Here is a 22,796-nt window from a genome sequence, read left to right on the forward strand (position 1 = left end):
ATCATACCTGTTTTGGGGTATAGTTATAAAACATTTTCAGTGGAGAGCATGAATGAGCAGGGACTTGTCCTGAAAAACAGAACACAAATAAATTATTAATCATGTTTCCCTTTGTATATTTACTTGTTTTGCTTCTGAAGGGAGTATTAGTCTGCTAAGAGATGCAGATATTCCAGATGGGTAATCAATGTGATTTAAAATTTTTATGGCGAGAGAACAGAGTTGTAGCTTGGACTTTGTTTTTAGAAGGCACTTTAGATCTGTGCAGTTAAAAACAAATATTCTGCATTAGAAGGTTACTGTCTTCCATGAAATAAATGTTGAATATGTTCTTAAATCCTCCTTCTGTTTTTTAAAAACTGATGGAATAGAAGAGCTGAATGGGTCTACCAAATGGACAGGAAAAGCTATCACGCAGAGACGGGAGCCGAGGCTCCCGGCAAGCAGCGACTGGGAGCTTTATTTAATCATCATCATCATTATATAAAAAAACAAACCACAAATTCCACTTCCCTTCCTTTGTTTCCCAATCAATTGAGACAGACTTGTTCTCTCCATTCTCAGGCCAGAAGGAAATCTAAAGGGAGCACTTTCTGAATTTCATATTTAAGCAAAGTGAGTGAGACTTCAGCCAAAGGGGTTGCTGCTCGGCCAGTAAGATGGGTTTGGTGATGAGATCACCTTAGAGGACCAGGAAGCAGGACAGATGTCGCAAGGGCAGTGCTTTTAAAAACTGTGCATCCTGACACATTAGGGAACCATGAACTCAATTAAGAGGGTTCTGACCGCATACTATTTCTTATAGAGTTCCACAGAATAGAATAGAATAAAATAAAATAAGTCACATGTAGTCAGAGTATTATTTATAAAATTTTTGTTTCAATAATATATGTGTGTCCTTATATAAATCATATTTCTTTACATGGGTCATGGTCAAAAACGTTTCAAAATATTGCTGCAGGGCTAAGTGTGAAAGGACAGTCGCTCTTTTCTTACAACCTCGATTGGAAGGAGAAGGGGAGGTGGATAAAGGGGGGGATGTAGAGTCTCTGGGCTCCTTTGTCCCTGTTAGCACACACCGTGGCTGCTAGCACATGTAACTGTGGGTGTGTACATCTTCAATATTTGCACGTAGATATTCTTCCACACGACTTGGAGGAGATTTTTGCCGAGTTACTCATCCAGAAACACCATTTGGATTGATTGGGATTGCATTACATTTATAAAATAATTTGGGGGAGAATCGACATCTTAGTTGAATCCGCCAATCCAAGTGTGTGGGGCATGTCTACACTTATTCTAGTCTTTTTCTAGATCCCTTAGGTCTGTTTATGCTATCTTTTTAAAAAGCTTTTCTTTTTTTACCTGTTGGCACCTATGTGTTTGGCATGTTTTGGTTCTAGTTGTTTGTTTTGTTTGTTTGACAGCTTTTTCTCCAGACGTACTGAACTCTCAGGCTCGTAGAACTTGCAGATGTCTTCCATGTGTTCCTTCCTCTGTTCAAGCTGTTCCCCTGTGCAGAAAGCCTTTTCCTGCATTTCTTGAGGATGTTAGAGCAGTTGTTACCACTGCTCGGCTGCCCCCCGGGTGGAGCTGTCTCCCAGGGGTCCTGCAGCAGTAGCCCCCTAACTAGTCACTCTGTTTCTCCTCTTACCCACCCACCATTCTCCACATAGCCATTGGGATGATCTTGAAAAACAAAAATCAGATCACAAAAACAAAAATCACTTCCCTCCCTAAGACTTCTAATGGCTTCTACTGCCTTTGCAAAAATCCAAACACGTTTCAAGACCCACAGTGCTCCCCGTGATTTGGCTCCTGCCCATTTCTCCAAACTTGTCTCCTGAACTTCTCCTCATCGTTCATGATGCTTCAGCCACACTGGCCTTCCTTCAAGCCCTCAACTCAAAGCCTGTCCATCCTCTGACACATTGGCTGTTGCCTCTTCCTGTGATCCTGGGATGGTCCTGCTCTAGATGTTGATCACGTGGCTAGCCCCTTCTTGTCATGTGGACACCAAATGTTTTATTTAATTTTGATTTTGAGAGGCCTGTTCTGAACCCTAATATAAAGTGATACTCTCTATACATCTAGTCAGTATCCATTATCTTTTTTTAAGACTTTATAATATCTGCTATTTTCTTATTTGCTTTTTTATTATCTATTTCCCACTCCCCCACCTCCCCACCACACACTAAAATGCAAACCTCATGAGAATAGAGACTTTGTTAGTGACTGATAACTCCCCAGCCCTACAAAGGCACTAGATAAATGTTTGTTGAATTAATGGATAGTCTCATAAACTAGGAACTATACTGAATACAGAGCACAGAAAACACTCAGTCCTTATCTTCAGACACTCTATACTCTGAGGGCAGTGATGCTGTGAAAATTACCTGCTCTGTTTTAGGAAATCATTTTAGTGTTTGTGTGTGTACAAGCAGGGCTATGTGAAAGGGAGCCCCTTAGAAATTAACTACCGAGAATATATTTTAAATGTTAAAGATACATTTTAACTACTAAGAATATATTCATTGTTCAGAATATATATTAATTTGATTTTACAATGTGTGTTGAAGACTTTGCTATAGGTAAACACAGAACCTCTGGAGAGATACTCAGATGAATAAACAGTCTCCATCCTTGAAGGAGGATGCTTTCAGTGAGATAAAGGAACTTGTAACAACACGGTAAGGCAATGGACTTGAACAGCGGTGGAAAGGATGCCCTTGTGAGGGCAGTTATGGGACACTGGGGCTCAGGTTGGTCCAGTATTGTGATGAACATTCTTTGCTTTTTCATAGTAAACCATTACCGACCAATCACACTTGAATTTAAACCCATCTGGGTGAACTTTACATTCTCCCCCTAAAAGAAGTCATGGTAATTTGATCTACAGTTCAGAAGCAGACCCAGAGAATGAATGAGCCTTTCTGAAGAAAATCCTGTGGTATGTTCTAAAAATGAATATTGCATGAATGAGATTAAAAGCTTCCAACCCAGTCAGGAGCAGGCCGCCTGGCTCGTCCCTCCCGTGGCTGGGATAGAATTGGAATCTGTGGCTCAGCACCTGCACGCGTGTTGCCTCCTCCCACTTGACTCCAGTGCTTGAGGAGTCTTGTTAGCTTGGAAATGGATGATGCTTCTGTGTAGAGTAGTGCCAGGGTGTGGAGGGGCCAGGCGCATCTCTCCTTGGATCTTAGGTTGTTTACCAAGCTTCCATGTGAATTTTTACATTTCTACTGGCCACAGAATCTCCTCTGAAAGAGAGAGATCCTATGTTGGATGAGTGTGGAAATCTCAGAGCCAAGAGCTGGAGGATGGGCAATAAAATAGACACAAAGAGAAGCCCTTTCAGATTCCAGACAGCATGGCGGAGCCATTACCGCAGGACCTCATCAGCGGTTGAGGTCTATCAGAAGTCTTAAATGTCAGTCTAACATATGAATTAATGATCCCAGATTTGAGTAGAAATCTTCTGAAATGATTTTCTTTTTCCTAGAGGGAGAATGAAGGTATAACACCTGGCTTCCTGGAGACTGTATAAGAACCTGGTGCTCTGGGCATCAATGGGGTGCAGTCTTCTGACCCCAGCTCACAATATCACTTCTTGAAGTTCAAGACCATCACAATGAAGATGTGATTACATAATGAGTGTCTCAAGTTGCCAGTTAAGTACCAAGTATGTAGTGGGGCAGTGGTAACCTGCCGTGTCTCCATCACAGAGGGGAAAAAGGTGGTCATGACCCGGCTTTTCTGGGCCACAGTTTTCCATTCTGCGTTCTGTGAATCTAACACACAGCTGTGGACTGTGTCATTTAGTCTTCCCTCTTCTTCTCAGTCCTCCCTAGAGCTTGTCTGGAGAAGGCTGGGGAGCTATTCCCCACCCCTCCACCAATTCTAACACTTCCATTACCATTCTATCAAGCAGTGGCCAAGTTCAGAGTTCACAGGAAGGCAAGGTCTATGAGAAGCCTTGAGTTGGTGGCCATCTGTATCTTGTCACTGCAGGCCATGTCTCTGGGCATACTCTTCCACTAGTCTGAGTCTATTCTTCTGTAAACCTAACTCCAAAAGTATCGTTAGAAAAATGACTCGAATGCAAATTAGAATAACATGGGACCCTTGATCCTTATCTAGGCTGGGGGTTTTCAAGTGTTTCCTTTGTGTGGTGGTGCCAGTGTCCCCCATAAATTCTTAATAGGTATTTATCATAGATCCTTGACTTTATACCAGCCAACTGTGTCAAGATGGCTCAGAAGATCCATTCCTCTGAAATATACTGCTCTTATAGGGCAGGCAACCCACCCCATAAGAAAGAGTAGAACTTTATGAAAACTGTGATGCAGGAAAACTTGATCGAATATCTACTCTTCTGGAATCTCCATTCTTCTTTGACCCGCTGCCCTTAACCCCAATGACCATAGGCCCTCCGTGGTGACATGTCAGTTAAACTTATCTTGTGATAGAGATCATTCCACTCACTGTCTACTTAACCCTAATTGTGTTGTGTACTCTCATACCAGATTTATCAAAATAGCTGATATACTAAACAACTCACACTAAGGTACAAATACATATCTGGTTAAGAATTTGTGTGGTACCTCTTCTATATGGCATACCTGAAATTTTATTAAGCCATCCAACCCTTAATTAAGGAGAATACTAAATGATGGGAATTCCAGCTGCTAAGAGAGGGTACTATAAGTGTTTCCAAGATCACGCTGTTTTGGACATTGCTTAGCTGCACTTGTGTATACAGATCTTATCATTTTTATCTGTAAACTATCCAAACCACTAAAAAGAGTTTAAAATTGAACTGTATAAGGTGTTCATGGACTGACTTTTGCAAAGCTTCTGAATGGTGATTAGAGAAGTTTTTGTGCAAAATCAGTGAAGATAGACTTAAAGGGAAATTTGCGAATGAGACATCCTCTGTGGAAGCTGTGTATTTATCACCACACACACCTGGGCCACTGTTGCATGGCACCCAAGTAGAGAAGGATTATGATTCTTATTGGCTTTCAACAGCTAGCAGCAGTCAATTCTGCAATAGAAGTTTTGTATTAATGGGCAGCAAAGCCAGAAACAGAGGATCTCTAAGTCTGAAAGTATTACACTAATTTTGTAACTTTTGTCAATTTCAGTTTTTACATTCTCAATAGGAATTTTGAATCTGATCTGCTACCATGTTTCAGGAAAAGAGGAGTGTCCACAGGGTTAGTTTCACTGGCAAATTTTCAACATATTCAACTAATAGTGTCCTGTTCCACTCTTCAGTGAACAACATTATATTAAGTTGAACCATATGAAACTGCTGTTTCTGTAAGTCAAAAACAGTTGAATATCAGCAATTTCATATGGTTAACCTAATCTGTTGTTGCACACCCTGAGAATAATGGAAAGCATCCCACCAAGCATGAATCCCTTTGAGTCAGGAGACGATATGCCGTGGCAATTCATGCCACATTTCCATTATAAAATAGAATAGCGTTAAAGAAATTAATATTATGCTTGCCCTAAGTATTGCTTTTTAATAAATCTCTCTAGTGAAGTGAATTTCTGAGTCAGTGTTAAGGCCATGGCCCAGGTTTTTATTTAGCCTTTCTCTTTAATAATTAGAACTCAAAGCCACCATTACAATATGCTGATGGCAACATAGAACATGAGGAGAGCAATATCCAGAATGAGAACTTGCTGATCTGAGGGAAATCCACTATCCAGGTAGGTATGGAGAGGATAATTCAGTGGTCCAGGAACATTGATGGGGTAAGAGAACCTCAGTCCTAATTCTGAAAAATGTTGGCCCCAAGATAGCTGATCAGTTGCTTGGAGTATAATAGCAAGGCATTCAGATGTGGGTCAAATGCTATGAATAGAGCTGGCTTTTTGTTTTCACCCAGGAATCTTTCCAAGGGTGGCTGATGTATATGGTTAAATCTGGAGGTAGAGGGGAAGGATATAAGTCCGGAAAAGAGATGGATAAGAATAAGGTGGGGTCTTATGCCTTAGCTGGGTTGAGGGTTTGGCTTCTGGTCCTAGAACAGGAGTCCTCAGCACAGCAAGCAAACAGAATTAAGGCTTCTTCCTCTTAAGGTTGAATTACTTAGGCAGATACCCATTCTAAGATGAAGCCAACACAGTAGGGACGTTCAGCTAGAACTTCAGAGCTACTCAAGCATCGGAATCTTCCTCAGCAGATTCAGGGCCCAGATAATTTTTGGCTGATAAAGAGACCTGGAGGGGAGACCTGAGACCAAATAGATGGGTCTGGGTCACAGGACCCAGATCCTGAGAGAGTAGGTCAGGTACAAGTCTACTGGACAAGAGACTATTGTTCCCAGCCTTTCAGAAACAAATAGGCTGGAACCTGCATGTGGAAACCATCAATAGATCCAGTTGTGAGGAAACCAGGAAGGGGCTGACATCCTTGGTTCATATTCACACAAAGACTCAGTATTGAGATGCACTTGGTCAACTTTTTATTGAGTTACCTACCATGTTCCACATATAAAATTAGTTTCTTTAATTCCTTTAATTCTCATAACAACTTCATGAGGATAGTTTGATTTCAATCTTAGAGAAGACAGAGAATATAAGACAAGGTAAATTATTGGGATAATTATTTTTATTGGAATAATAATTGTTGGAACTCAAACCCAAATCTTTATGTTTCCATAGAAGAAGGTGTATTTGTTTCCTATTGCTGCTGTAACAAATTAGCACAAATTTAGCGGCTTAAAACAACACACATTTATTCTCTTACCGTTTTGGAGGTCCAAAATCTACAATCAAAGTGTTAGCAGGGCTGGTTCCTTCTGGAGACTTAAGGGAGGGTTAGTTGCCTGGCCTTTTCTAGCCTCTAGAGGCCTCCTGCATTCCTTAGCTTGCGGCCCCCTCCTTGCATCACTCCAACCCCTTGCTTCCGTCTTCACATCTCCTCCCCCTGATTCTAATCCTCCTGCCTCCCTCTTATAAGGACTCTTGTGATTAAATTGGGCCCACCCAGCTAATCTCCTCATTTCAAGATCCTTAACTTATCACATCTGCAAATTCCCTTTTACCATGTAAGGTAGATTATATATTCTCAGGTTCTAGGGATTAGGAGGTAGACTTGGGCGTGGGGCAGCCTTATTCTACCTACCACGGGAGGGAATGGAGGGAAGTGCTTTGAGCTGGTGAGGTAAAGGTGGCCAGACAGAACGGAGAGTTTAAACATTCTCTGAGGCTGATGCAGGACAGGAACAGGGAACAGAGACAGGTGTCCCTCAGCATGCAGGAACTTCAGTGGAGGATGGTTGCAGGACACTGGTTCTCAGTGGGGAGGGACCTCTGGCATAGGGGTCTCCAAGCTGCCCAGAGCAGCAGGGACCACAGACAGATGGCAGGACCAGATCTCAGCAGCAGTCTCTTCTAGCTAAAGGAAGGGCCATAAAGGTGATGACCATCATGCAGAAATGCCCACCTACTCCTCTGCCATTCTAGAAACATATAAGCCAGGATTCTTGTGTGACCTCATAGAGTAGGGGAAAGGGTCCCCCAAATGATTGAGATTGACTATCTGGTTGGGTTGACCAGTGGGGGCTGAGACAAGATTAAATATCATTTTAAGAGTTTTTAAGGGAATGTGACATTGAAACTTCGTACTGGTTTAAAGTCATAACTTTTGGAGTTACAAACTTTTTCCATGGCCACAGATAGTGGAGGGGCAGGTAAAGGCAGACAACAAAGAGTTTCCTGCCAGTGTGCTCCAAGCGATCTTTATAGCCAGGAGGAAAGATGAGGGACATCTCACTTCCAAATGCTCCTTACTTAGGGTCTAAACCTAAACCAGACAACCTGCTAGTTAGTCAACCTCCTTCGATGGCAGATATTATCTGAATAACAATAACCATATTAATAAGCATATCCACCAGGGGGGATGAAAAGGTGGCAGGGTATTCCCAAGAGGAAAATTAATTTCTTTTTATAATCCGCTGTAGTTTATTTCACATATTCATGACCCGCCCAGTATGTTTTTTCTTTATGACGAGCCATAAAAATGACAAAATACATTAGCCAAGTTCTTCGTTTCTGCTAAAATGACCATATTCAAAAATAATAACAGAGACTTGTATCAGCGATGCAAAAGATGCATGAAGTAATTGGGGCTTAATTTGTACACAAACTGTCAAGGCAGTTTTCCTCACGGCCTGCATCTTCCGAATTCATTAGTCTCTAATTACGGCCAGTGGGGACCAGCAGTTAGAAGGTTAAAGAGGTTCTGACAGGCCTAATCATTGCTCAGGAAGCTGAAAATGTATGCAAAGTCTCAGCAGATGGGGTGAGAGCAGCTTCTGCCAAGTGATAACTGTTATTCCTTTGCACCTCCAGAGCTGTCATCCTAACAGGCACATTTTAAATTTATTAATGCTCTGGTTACAATGCATACACAGTCTCTAATGGTATGTCACTCTGAGTATATAAACTAAGCAATTAACACATATTACCTGGTAATGGTAAAATTATTTGTTGCCTGTTTGATTTTTTTTTTTTTTTTTTTTTTGGTTGTCTCCTATTCCAGTAAGAATTGTCCCAGGAAAAGCTTCCCTTTGTTAAACTGGAAGCAAAGCTACATTGTAGATGAATTTCTCTTTTTGATATTATAAGCAACCTGAATGCCTATGGCCATGCTTTACTCAACCTGTCCCATCGATCACCAGATTCAGGCCTCTAACATCAGAATCTAGTAGTTAAAAACAATTCGGGTGAGAGGCTTGGTCAGACTTTTGGGAAGAGGCAGAGAAAGCCAATCTTTGATGAAATGACCCTTTAAAGTGAGAAGAAACCCAGGGTCGTATTTCTCATCTGTGACTCGATACTAACTCCTAGAAGGAGAGATGATGTGCACATTGCAATTTCCAATTCAAAAGTCATCAATATCTTATCCTTCTTTGGTGGTCTCTCTGACTACTTTAATCCTGATTGTTTTAAAGCTAACTAATCACCAGTAAGATGTGTGTGTGTGTGTGTGTGTGTGTTTTAAATAAATGAGGTCTCTTGTCTTTCCTGTGACTATACCCATGACATGGGAAGGGCCTTTAATTAAATGCAGCACTTAGCTCACAATTGTTTGCATGTAGGAGGCTGCAGAAATGGAGACAGCTGGAATGGATAGTCCCTAAATTGTAGGCTTCATCAGGACTACAAGATTCATCAGCGGTCCTAATAGCATGAGAAGGTGTTAATCTCAGCCACAGAGCAATTATCCGTCCAGGGACTGACCGCCACTCTCTGCATCCACTAGCCCATTTCGCCTAATTGATTTGCACTGTATAGAAGTAATATAACAAAAAAAAATGTTGCAGAGGCTTTATGTTAATTAAAAACTGTGATTACATTTCCCTACTAGGTGGTCCATTTAAGATTTTTATACCATACAGAAAAGACATCAAACTATTAGGTAATAAGTTTTCTTTGCCTGAGACCAAATAACCCATCCATTGTGGTTCCTTCACTGGCTGGAAGAATAGCCCTGGTTGATTAACACACCTGAGCTGTGTGACCTTGGGCAAGCATCCTTATTTCTCTTAGCCTCAGTTTCCTCATCCCCAAAGTGAGAAGTTGGGCTAGACAATCTCTGACCTCTGCAATCTTTTCGAGTCCTGAAAGTTGACAATTCTATCAAAGTCTACTGGGCTGTGTAGCCAGGAGAGGATTCTACCATTGAGCCAGAGCACGAGTCAGGAGTAGGTCTGGTCTTTCATCTTCCACTTCCCGTTTTCAACTTGGAAGTTTAATCTGGTTTCTGACTCTCCTGTTTATTTATAACTTTTTAAAACATGTGCACAGTGGATTTTTCCAGCCTCTTTGCTGTATTTTTGCTATATGATATATCCATTTATTTCTGGAGATTTAAAAAAAAAATTGTTTCAGCATCTCTTTAATGGGAAATCCAGTGAAGAGAGTCTAGACATGCTTGCAGGGTCAGCTTACTTGTGTGATGTGGCACCGCAGGGAGAAGGGACCTCCTGGGGGCTCTGTGAACTGTGCGTCTGTGCGGTCTGCTCACGTGGCCACACCCATGCCTGTAAGAGTGGCCTCAGTCTGTGTCACTAGTCAGCCAACTGGCCTCCTTGGGCATCATTTCGCTGCCTATAGAGTGATAGTGCTGGACGGACTTCTCCCAAAGTTCTGTTTCAGCAACAGCATTTGATGACTCTCATTCATTCTGAGAAAAAGGAATTTCCTCGAAATTAGAGCCTTAGAAGCTAAATGGTATTTAGAGGAACCAGCAGGTAGAGGGAGAAAGATGGGTCCTGAAAGCCATTTACATGAGAAAAGTTTACCTGAGAAAGCCTCATCATTTTGTGGATGGCAAGTCATGCTGTGGGGCATGACATTCTCCAGGAAAAAGAAAAATATTGGTTAATATTATTAGCCAAAGTAAAAAAGACAAAAAAAAAAAAAAAAGGGCCTTGGAATTTACCATCCACTTGCGAGTCTCGGGACAGCATTTCCTCCTCCTTTCGGTGTGTTATCTGACTTGCTTAAACTCTCCTAGGAGTGGCACCACCGCTCACTCTGCTCTTAAGGTGAAGGAAGCATGGTTGGGAGTGATCGCTAACCCTTCTCTGGGAACATTCCCACCATTTTGTAGATGATGTTTCCCAAAGAATGAACCACCTACATCAGAATTCTTGAAGGGCTTGTTAAAACGTCAGATTCCTGGGCTCTACCCCAGACCCATGTACCCAGAACCCCAAAGGGATAGACCATGGGAAACTCCATTTAAAAAAAAAAAAAAAAAGCTGCTCAGGTGATTCTTATCATAGCTGAAGTTGGAGAATCACAGTTCTAGAAGGCGGAAGGCCAGGCTATTTAGTTCTTCCCTCTAGGAATAGTGATCTTCATTTCACACTCGTTGTGACGGACTTATAACCTCATAGAAAAGATGGAGTCCCCAGCAGGGAGGTTCTTCCCTGGCACGAGGCCACAGTTGGAGGTCAAGGTTGTTACGGGAAAGCCCTGTTCTGCCCAGAGACCCCATCCTTTCAGCATAAGACTCTCTTCCGTAATCAGAGCCTGGTGGCCTTTCTTGGTCTGAATCACTTTTACCCAGAGCCTTAGTTGTCTAGCTTCAGCAGGCTTCAGTTGTAGGCTTTTAACAGCATGTGAGGGTCCAAGAAAAGTGGTCCCCAGCCCCCTGCCCTGACACTTACACTGCTTTGCCCACATACATCCAGTGACACACATGCAAAAGGCCCTCAGTCACCGCAAGTCCTGGAAAGGTGACAACCTCAGAGTCACATATAAATGACCAAGAAACATATGAAAAGTTATTTAACCTCACAGTCTGAGAAACAAATAAAAATAACAATATGTTATTTTCATCCCCCCAAATTCTTCCCAAAAGAAATAAAAATATACTCACACAAAAAAATAAGTAAATAAAAATAAAGTCTATGTGTTGATACTAAAATGACCAACCTTAGCATTACCTTATCAAGAAAGGTTAGATTTTCCTAGAGATTATCATACTGAGTGAAGTGAGTCAGACAGAGAAAGACAAATATCATATGATATCACTTATATGTGGAATCTTAAAAAAAAAATGACACAAATGAACTTATTTACAAAACAGAAACAGACTCACAGACTTAGAAAACAAACTTATGGTTACCAAAGGGGAAAGGTTTTCTGGAGGAGGGATAAATTAGGAGCTTGGGATTAACACATATACACTACTACGTGTAAAATAGATAATCAACAAAGACCTACTGTATAGCACAGGGAACTCTGCTCAATATTCTGTTATAACCTAAATGGGAAAAGAATCCGAAAAAGAATAGATATATGTATACATATAACTGAATCACTTTGCTATACACCTGAAACTACTACAACATTGTAAATCAACTATACTCCAATATAAAATAAAAATTAAAGAAATAAAAATAAAAAAAAGAAAGGTCAGATTTTGCCTAAAGAGAATTTAATAACTGGGCTAAGGTAAATATTTTATGCACATTTACATGGAACCAGTGATTCCTTGTCTTTATGGATGTAATTTTTATTTGTGCTTCAGAGCTTTAGCATTAGCTGGACTTCTATAGCTGGTCAACTTTAAACTGAACAGTAGTCAGATCTTAAGGTTTAAAAATTACAGTGTGATTCTCAATTTCTTGTTTAATTAATTTGTATTAATTTCTAGTTCTTAAAAATAGACTTTTAATTTTCTTTCTCCTAAAGATGGAGACATAATATATTATTATATATTATTTTTATATTATTATTAGTTTTCTGCCTTCCCCAAAGAGCCCATCATAGTCCTGGGCATTAGTTATTGGTCAATAAGTAATTTTAAATATGACCAATCAGGTGATCACACACCTCATGAGAGATGGTGAACATACCTGGATAACAATGAAGTTACCATACAATCAACCCCTTCCCCTCATCACACATGATGAGTTTTTCAGTTCATGAGCTTTGATTAAAATGTAAGAGCCACGTTATGTAGGGGACACTACTGCTTATTTTTGTTGAGATTGCTGGTAACCATTCCATGAAGAGCAAAGGATTTTTCCTGATAATATTCCACTATAGGCTCATTAAATTCCAGAATATTGGCGCTGCATCGGATCTCAGAAATCATTTTCTCCGTGCCTCATTTTGCAGTTGAGGAGATTTCTGAAAGGTACACAGTCCCTTGGTGCTTAGCAAGGGGTTCACCAATGTCCTGGGTCATTGGACAGAGTGATGGGGCAGAGTCTGGGGTACAGACAACTTACTCCAACCTGGACAATCCAGTGAAAATAGGCTGCGGCTGGTAATGACTACCTCACAAGGCAGAGACAAGAGCATCTCAGCCCTGGCTCAGCTTCCATCCAGCCTGGGGAGCTCAGTGGGGCAGAGGCTTGCGATTTCTTAAGCTAATGTTTTCTCTCTCTCATGTCTTCTATTTATCCACACGTTCTCTGGGAGACCTGCACTGCGAGTCTGCCTTCAAATCTTTCTGTGTCCACATCCAGTCCATTAGCTTTGGCTCATAATATTGATACTGGCAGTCTTTGTTTCTAGTGCTGTGAAAGGTGAGTCCAATCTAGCTGTGAGAAGGAGACCCCAGGGTCCCCCCTGAGAGCCTTTGGTGAGTCCAAGAGAAGGGTGACATGGACGTGAAACTTATTACTGATGCTTCAGAGGTTTAACTGTAACCCAGGAGTCTTGCTTCCCCAGATGCCCTACAACTCCTTTTGAAATCAGTTCCATTTATCTCTTCACTTGCTCTCTTACTTGGAGAGACAGCCCTCCCTCGTCCCTATCGTTTTCGTCTGGTCTGGCCCTGCAGGGGAGCAGACAGGGGCCTGCTGCCTCGTGTCAGTCGTTCCTCAGAGAGAAGCAGCGGGTCTCCAAGCAGCCCATCCGTACCACTGGCAGGAAGGCAGGAGGTGAGCGTCAGCACACAGGCCTGGGGGTGCCCCATTTCTTGGCAGTGCAGACGCTGTGATGTTTTCTGAAGGCCTTCTTCTTTAGGTGCTACCTGTCAGGTGAGGGGGTTGAGAACCTGAGGCCTCAGGACTCCAGTTTACCAGATGGAGCTGAGCTGACGCATGAGGCTGGGGGTGAATTAATTGCTACATGGATTCTGGTTGTTCGCTTGAGGGTGTGAGGTAAACACATGTCCTTCAACTGGGCTGGGGACGAGGGTCAGCAGAGAGGGATGCAGGGTGCCCTCACAGGAACCTGAGGGAACGGATTCTCATCGTGTTACTGACTCGCTTACATTTTTGGTGGAATCACATACCCTCAGGAAGCACAGGATCTAGAGTCTTTCTCACTGGTTGTTCTTACGGTTTGTTGCCCTTGGCTTTATGGGATTCTTTGGAGCTTTGAATAATCTGAACTACATCTAGACAGGTGTGAGGGGAGAGAGTGAGATTTTCTGTGGGTAGTACTCATAAGAGACCTTTTCCAGAACTAAAAATCTCAGAGACATTTGGCCTTTTCTCTTACTGGCTGTGTGAACTTTGAAAAGTTACTTAATCTCTTTTTTACCTCGGTTTGTTCATCTGAATTGGGGATCAGATTTGTACTTGATTTATAGGGCTGTTAAGTCATCTAAACGAGATAAGGTATGTAAACAGTTTAAAATAGTGCTTGGGACATATAAGATCTTGATAAAAGTCTGATTGTTTTTATCATTATTGGTGCGTGATTTGTGTGTGGGTGTGGTTGGTTGTGATGTTGTGTATGGTACGATGTGTGACGTGGTTGTGACTTGTGTATGGTTGTGATGGCCAGCACCAAAGATGTCACAGTCCCTGCAGGAAGAGCCAAGTCTTTGTGTTTTGGTTAATCCCACATCATTATTCAACTGTTGGCCCAGGTTGCCAGTTATCAAACATATCTTGAGCTCTCATAAGCTAGAGAGCTGGGAGCCTTACACGTTCATTCACCAATTCATTCATCCATTTAACAAATACCTGAGTGTCTACTATATGCCAGAAACTAGGATAGTGCACTGACCAAGCCAACAAAAATCCTTGCCTTCAGAGAATACAGATTCTAGTTGGGAGATAGACACATAAACACGTAATTATGGTGGTAAATATATGACATAAAGCAGCGTCAAGGGATAAGTATTACCTGAGGATGGGATGACCTGGGAAAGCCTTTCCAGAGGAAGTGATATCTGAATAGAGGTTTGAATGAGTGGAGTGAGGGTGTTAGAGGCAGACAGAATAGGAGGTACAAAGGCCTTGATTGACAGCTGAGTGAAGAAGGCAAAGGAGATGGAGGTTAGAGAGACAGGCAGAGGATGGAAAATAGACAGGGTAAGGAGTTTAGATTTTGTTCTGAGTGTGATGGGAAGATATTGGAGGATTTGGGGTGGGGAAGGTGGGGAGAATTGCATGATATGACTTATGCTTTGGGAAGATCATGGTGATGACTGCCGAGCACAGAATAGATTATAGGGGGTCCAAGAGTCAAAGCAGAAACCAGTTAGGATGCTGTTACACAAATCCAGGCAACAACTCCAGGATGATAGGAGTGGAGATGTGAGAAGTGAGGTTAGAGCTAGTAGAATTTAATTCTGGAGCATGTGAGAGAAAGAGAGGAAACGAGGATGTCTGTTAGGTTTTTGATCTGAGCAATTGGAAGAGTGACTTGTCCTTAGCTGAGATGGGGAAAACTGGGAGAGGACCAAATATGGCAGGGAAGCCTAGATTCCTGCTCTGAACTGCTTTGGTTAGTGTGGAGATGCCTATTAGACATTTAAGAAGAGGCGTCAAGTAAGCAGTTGGATAAGTGAGTCTGGAGCTCAAGGGGAGGTCAGGGGTTGGAGATACAGATGTGGACTTGGCAGCTATCATAGACTTAGCATTAGGTGGGACCAGTGACACTTCCATTTTTGTAGGTGAAGAAGATTGAATATCAGATGTTTCTTATGATTCAACCTGGTATTTAACTCCATGAGTGAGAGAGATGACAAGAGAAAGTAGAATAAAAGAGAAAAAGTCCAAGGACTGAGCCCGAGTTACTCCAAATACTAGGAGTTAGGAAGAGGAGAAAGACCCAGCAAAGGAGTGTCCTGGGATGTAGGGAGAAAACCAGGAGTCTCTGGGAACCAAATAAAGAAAGCACTTTGAGAGGGAAAGATGGAATGTAGAGTGTAAAATGTTGCTGAGTAGTCAGAGGAAGGCACACAGGGGATTGTGAGACATTGACCCCAGGGTCACCCAGTGAAAGTTCCTGACCATGAGGAACTCTCAGACCAACAGGGGCACTTCCTGCTACACCCAGCAGTTTTTTAGTGCCTGAATGTAACCTTGATATTTTCATTTTGGAGGATGGCAACTCGTCAAGAGCAGGACAAACCTATCATGAAGAGGTTCCTTCTTGAGGGCAATTAAGAGAAGTATTATCTTATATTCCTGGAATGATAATATTAAAGCAAATAAAATTCCCCACTGAGCGCAGCCTCTCCCCAGCTCCTTGCTTTGCATGAAGCAGGTAACCTCCATCCCTGCCCACCCCTGTCATGTCTGAAGCCATATTTCCCCAGCAGTATTACATGTGCATTTCCTGTTCTTGATAATTTCACCTCCTAGGGCATGAATCATAAAAAAAAAAAAAAAAAGATATCTGAGTGGCTCAGGCACCGTGGCCTCACTAACCTGCTGCCCTGGAGGGGCTAGCTTGGGCAGGAGTGATGGGGAAGGAAACAGGCAAGGGACAAGGTGTACTGCAGGGTATCAAGGTGACAGTGGTTGGTTAAGTTGTTTGGACCTGTGAGAGAAGTGGATTATAGAAATGGATACCAGAAGAGGGAGAGAAAATAAGGACTGAAATATAGAGGCAGTCTTGACCCTTTTCATATAAAAGGCAACAGATTTCCAGGCAAATATGTGCTTTTACCACATTTACTGCCACCAGTTAGCACAAGCAAAGAACGTTACTGTGGAGCTGGACTTTCGGTAAAACATTAACAGACTTTTCTTTGCAGGGTCTGTTTCCTTCTGGGCTTGCAGGGGGGAAAAGGAGGCCAGGAATAGGTGTGCTGCTCCCCTCCCCCTGAATGGTTCCCCCGAGCTCCTTTGCGTTGTTCATTCATCCGTGAGCCCACTGTGTGCCCAGCACTGAGCTGGCATCACACAGGATTCAGAGATGAAAAAGCCACAAGGATCAGGTGGTAGAGACAAGTGAAGGTCTTAAAGGATAGCAGACTAAGAAGGGAAGATAAAAAGGGGGTGTAATCTAGAGAAAAACTTAGAGTGAGACTGACTTGAGTCTCCTATTTCTGTAGGGTTTACTCTCTACAGGACCCCTTCTGCTCCTGGGTCATCTCAGGGGCTTGGATCTGAGAGGAAGGTTAGGGACTGACTATGTTTGGCCAGAAGAAGACGATTAGGAGACAGAAATACTTGCCCTTGCGGGAAGTGTTTCTTAGGGGCAGGATTTCCAGGGGCTCTCAATTCCCACTATGCAGTTAGCTGCCTGCATAGCCTAAATATAAGGCAACTCTCTAGAGTAATTTGCTCTCACCCAAAAATGTCTTGGGGGATTCAGGTTCCCAAAGGGAGAGCTGAGGCTGATGCCTCTCACTCACCTGTGATGGACACCTGCCCCCATCCTACTGGGTCGTGCAAATGCTAAGGTTCCTCTCTTGGGACACATTCCCCAAGATGCCAAAATCCACTGGAGTAAGTCTCTGGGCCTTCTCTGATCAGAAATTTGGTCTCATGTGTTGGCCACAATAAAGTATGGGAGGGAGGGGGCCCAGATAAAATGATAGATTTCCAGGAGGCTCTCTGACGAAGTTCAGGCGCCCAGCCCCTGGTGAGGGAGTCTTGTAGTCCTTGCTGACAAAGCCACTTCACGCCTAAGGGGAGCAAGACACATTGGAAGAGACAGACAGAGTTCGCACTGCACACTGTCTGTAGGCCATCTCTTAGCTCCATTTATTTTACTTTCTTCTGCTATTTCTTCTTCTTTCCTCCAGGGGAGAACAGTCCTAGGGCAGCCTCAGAATAAGCTTTTTCCAGGAGGAAGGCAGAGTCCTCCTCTGCTCCAACATCAGACCCGTTTGAAGACACCTGAGGTCCCCAGATGCACTTGCTAAGGTGCCAGGAGAATTGGGGATAATTAGGAGGAATCTGGCATGACTAGGGATGGGTCCCAACGTTCTTGCCTACATCAGTGCTCTCTGCTGTTGACTGAATGCGCCAAGCACATCGATTTAAATCCAGTTCTCAAGAAGCCCTTCTTGGCTTATCCACAAATTGCCTCCCATTCCTACTGTTCATCAGCATCTGCCAATTAGGGAACAAACTCTTGTTTGTCCAAATAGTTGCTAATCTACCTGCCCCCCACCCCAAAGCAGCTAAATGAGTATAAATGAGTCACTCATTTTAAAATGATTTAAGTTTGTCAAATCCTATTTATGTCCCTTCTATATCCCAATTGGCTATAGAATTAGTGACTCCAAATGATAAGGTTTTAAGCTATAGTAACTTATCCCTTGAGTAACACCAGACTTGGCTATATTTCAGTGTTAATGACAACAGCAGCAGTAATATTAATAATTACTAACATAGCTGAGTACTTTATATGTGCTGGGCATCGTGCTCAGCACCTTAGATGTGTTACCTCATTTAATTCTCACAAAATCCCCAAAGGTAAATATTATTATCTTCATTTGCATTTAAGGAAACTAACGTTCAGAAAGTTTAAGTCAGCTAACTGAGGTCAAATAGGTGGTACATCAGAGGCCCCCTCTTAGGCCCCCACTAATTTCCCTCAGTCCAGTGTTTCTCAGAGCGTGGCTCTTAAACCACTGAAATCAGAAAGATTCGGGGACTTAGTTAAACTTCAGATTCCTGGGCCCCTCTTAGACCCAGGTTATTAGAATCCCTTGGAGGGTGGCCTTGGACAATGTATTTGTAAACGCATTCCCCAAGAGACTCCTACACGCACTGAACTTTGAGACTCACTATCATCTCTGACTTTTGAGATATTTGAAACACACTCTATGATCTCAATGGCCAAGGAGCTGCACATTGGGAAGGGAGTGGTTAACCCTAGGAGCAGAATTGGTCCTCCCCACCCCATGGAGCAGTGGAGAAGTTGGAGGCAGAAGACCTGTGTTTTAGTCCTTGCTTGAGCTTATGCTATTTATTTAATCTCTCTTGGCCTCCAATTCCTCAGTTGTAATCCGAGAATGATACTTTTCTTTTCAAGGTGGTCGTGAGGATCGAAGGAGATAACGTATGTGAAAGTAGAATAACATTTAAATAGAAGAAAGTGTTCTACAAATGTATGTGATATTAATCACAGATTTGCCCAGAGTCTGGGGAGGTGACCAGGGTACTATGCATAGTGCTGGGCACTTTGTTTGGCTATGGAGAAGACAGAGGAACCGGTGGACCCTCCCAAGGACTGGATATCTTGGGATCTATCTAACCTCCTTAGGAGAGGCTATTTCCTCTACAACTCACAGGAATTTACTCCCTGTAAGTCAAGGAGGCACACTTTCTGTTGGTGCTGGGCCTCACTTACCAAGCTCTTTCACATGGGACTGAGGTATGCTTTCTGCCTCAATTTCCCCCTTCTGGTTAGAGAAGACAAAATACCTCCCCCTCCATGGCCACACCCTCTGTTGGCACCATTTCCAGTAGCCAGAATTATTCAATGTTCTCTGTGTACCAGGATAATTATCACTTATTTAATCCTCACAAGAGTGCTATGAAGTTTCCACTTCAATTAGACCCATTTTATGGATGAGGGAACAGACTTAGGGAGTTTAAGTAATCTGTCCAAGCCAACAAGTAGTAGAACTCCAGGACCCATGTTGTATACCACACTCCCAGGAAAGGATGTTAGGAGAAAGGTGTGTTAAGCTTTGAGCTGTTCTGAGACCTCTGAAGGAACAGCCATATTTGGAAGCAACCTCTGCCTTTCCCTGTCCCTCTACAATGTGGCCTGAGTTATTCAATTAAGGAGGGAAATAATTGGCAGTGGAGAACGCCTCTAGCAGTGGTAATTACTTCCAGGGCCTTGTTGGAATAGTCAAGCTACATTTCAGCTTATGCTGTAAAACCTTAATTATAATATAAACAGCTGCCCTTCAGCCCTGTGGGGCAAGCTTCACCACCCCCTTCCTTCTCTGGCCTCAGCCCAGTGCCTCTCTCATGAGTGGTCAGGAAGGTCTAGGAGCAGAAAGGGGCTTTGGGGAGGAGGGGAACTAAGGTCTGCGTATGCTGTGGGGTTGGGGAGACTAAGCTACAGGGAGTCACTGTCACGACCCCATCCCCAAGTGAGGAAGCCAAAGGCAGCATCCCATCTTGGTACCACTCACCCAGAGTCTCTTGGTGGGTAGAAGGCCCCAGAAGTTAGCAGCCAGCCTAGTGCCATTTGGCTTGGATAGGGTTTAGCAGGATATAGTGTCATTTTAGGGTAATATCTCTTTTCATTTACTTCCCTGTAAGGAAGAAAAGAGTCTTCCCTTCTAGATTCAGACTCCATGGCCATGCATGGGGCCCTATGGAGTGCCCAGCTCTCTCTAGGTTCTGTGCTGGCATGGTCATCAGTGATTCTTCATTTAAACTTCACAGCACTGTATACATGAGGAATTAACATCCCCATTTGGCTGTTGAGGAAAATGAGCTTTTGAATTTAATCAGAGATAAGGCTTGAAATGCAAATAACCCTGTGTGAGACAAGTTCAGGTAGGTTGATGGAAACTAGATATTTTTGTTCAAGTAGGAGGAGTGAGTCACCACCAGGCACTGAGAGGGCCCAGGAGCAGGGTGCTGATGAGGGGAAGAGGACACAGAAACAAGAGAGGCTGAAGACACTATTTTGCTGAGCTCACAGATTTGCCCATGACTGGCCCTGGTGCCCCACAAGGAGACGACTGGGTTTAGAATCCGGACTGAAAGGATCAGGAGTGAGCCAGTGTGGTGAGGTAGGGTAATCTAATGGTCTGGGCTCCCTCTTCAGTCTTTCTGGGCCACATGGAAAGTGTGAGCTTCTCAGTGGTCTTCAAAGTAGAGTGAGCAAGATAATCTCCTGAAGAACATGGATAATTATTCAAACTTCTATTTTTTATCAATTCTTCTTTTTAATTTCTGATTTCCATGTGTTTTATAATGGACATATGTATAATATGACATTTATCTAATTTATACACAAATAAGTATATGTATATTTACGGGATGCATGCTCCCATGTTCAATAATATTTTACAACTTGGGGTGTATGATCAAAAAGTTTAAAGTCTACTGGGCTAGATGCTAACATGCTTACTTGGATTTCTAGCTTTAAAAAAACAATGCTCAAGGGGTAATGGCTCATTTACTTTGCTGATGACTGGGAGTGGTAATAATTATTACTCATGGAATATCTATGGCTTTGCTCTCTCATTTAACCCTGCAGAAGCAAGGTAAAGTGGTGTCCAGAGCATGAACGCTGGAGCTGGACTACTTAGATTCAAATCCCTGCTCAATTGTCTGTTGGCTGTGTGACTTAGGGTAAGTTACTCAGCCTTTCTGTGCCTCAGGGTCTTTATCTGTTGGATGGGAGCTCACAGACTCTAGTCTACATCATAGGGTAGCTATAAAGATTAGATGAGTTAATGCATGTAAAGAGCTTCTAACAGTGCTTGACCTTGAATAGCTATTCATAAATGTTAAGTCAGCAAGGTGGGATAAGGAAAGAGAAGGAAATGGGGATTCATGGAGGTGAGTGGAGGATCTGGCATTCCAGCTCAGGCCTGGCGGATTCCAAAGCACTTGTATTGGGACCCAAAATGGAAAATATTCTAAGTCCTTACCAACAAACAGATGAGAAGATATATCTGCTTCTGCTTCTAAGATTCTGTGATTCTCATCCTCCTCTCTGCACCTGCCCTTGCCATGTCCCTGGCCAGCACAGAGGAAGGACAACAGTGCATTTCCTTCTAGTTGGAAGTAGCCCCACAAGTTGGGCCTCACTGCCATCAACCCCTACAGGTGTGCTACTCCATCTCTCTATGGCCCTCCAGAACTCCCCCAAATTCCTCATGGTGTCTTTGCTCCAAGGATGGATTCTAGAGCCCTCTGGAATGCAAATCAGACAAGCAGGAGTGTTGCAGAAAGGAAGATGCTGCAAAGGACTCCAGCAGCAAAGGGTGCGCTTCCACTGGGCACACTGGGAAAGATGTCTGGGCAGAAGGACCTGGACTGGACCTCACAGCCGTGCCTCTTCCCTCTGGGGTTCCTGACAGCCCTTGAGAATGACACCCACTTGTTCAAATTCTGTACAAAATCCAGGAGCAATGTATCACTGCTCTAGAGACCTTGAACCCTTTTGGAAGGTTCTATCAACTTAATAGGCATCTCAGGTTGCTCTAACCCCAGCCTTTGCCCTGACAGCAGCTGCTGGGTGAGTCTGAGGTTCATCCCATCTGTAAAGAGTTTCAGATCCAAAGCTTCGAGGTGGGGAGAGTAGGAAACAGTGGTGGGCTGGAGCATTCTTCGCTATAGACTCCTAGAAGCAAACTTGCTGGTCGTGAGCCAACTCAGCCTCAGCCCTAGACACTGGCCTCCTGCTTCCCTGCTTCCAGAACCATCTATGGTTCTGTCTCCCATTAACACCACAGAACAAATTCCCTGCCTGCCTCCCCCAGAAGGACATAGCCTTTGGGGATTTTCTAAGGGTTTTTTGTATAAACAGCAGTCAGAAGCTAACAGTAAGTAAAATTTCCAGAAATAAAGAGAAACTTGCAATGTTCGAGGACACTTTAAATGAGTCACTTGAAACAAGAGGCTTGCATTAGGATCTAAATTAAAGTCCTTCAGTGGCTTTTTGTATTTTTTCTTAAATGTTAACCTGAGTACAACTTTATCTTCTCCATTCACTTCCAAGAAGTCCTTCTATAATGAAGAGTTGAAGGCTGAAGCCGACGCTTTCTGAACGTGGGACAGGCTTGCCACCTCCATCTTGTCAGTCTTCTCTTGGTGTATGATGGGACAAGGGAAGCTTCTCTCAAGAGACAATTAAAATAGTGTTTTAAGAAATCCTCAGCCAATAAAAAGTTGCTTACAGACGTATAAGCCTTCTCTCTGTGTCAGTTTTCTTAACCTCCTAATCTCAACTGTCCAATTATGAGTTTACAGGCCTTTGGGGACGGCTGTCTTAAGTACATTGAGAGGAATGGTTATATTCTGTGTGAGCTAAAATACACAAGGCTGGTAGTAGGAAAAGGAGCTACCTATTAGGTCTTTCATAAAACCAGTCCCTAAAGTAGAAAGAATAGTTCCCTCAAGACTTGC

The 22,796-nt window shown here is 43.0% G+C and overlaps 1 long non-coding RNA gene across 1 annotated transcript; it reads left to right on the forward strand.

The window, feature by feature from the left end:
- The first annotated feature begins 2,506 nt into the window (after positions 1–2,506).
- LOC118905919 lies at positions 2,507–22,538 on the forward strand. Its single transcript, XR_005022378.1, has 6 exons — positions 2,507–2,950; positions 3,503–3,682; positions 5,623–5,724; positions 20,920–21,014; positions 21,564–21,652; positions 22,390–22,538. It is a non-coding gene; the product is annotated as an uncharacterized LOC118905919 (long non-coding RNA).
- The last annotated feature ends 258 nt before the right edge of the window (positions 22,539–22,796 follow it).

The sequence above is a fragment of the Balaenoptera musculus genome, chromosome 1 (assembly GCF_009873245.2).
Source record: "Balaenoptera musculus isolate JJ_BM4_2016_0621 chromosome 1, mBalMus1.pri.v3, whole genome shotgun sequence".
Classification (NCBI taxonomy): domain Eukaryota; kingdom Metazoa; phylum Chordata; class Mammalia; order Artiodactyla; family Balaenopteridae; genus Balaenoptera; species Balaenoptera musculus.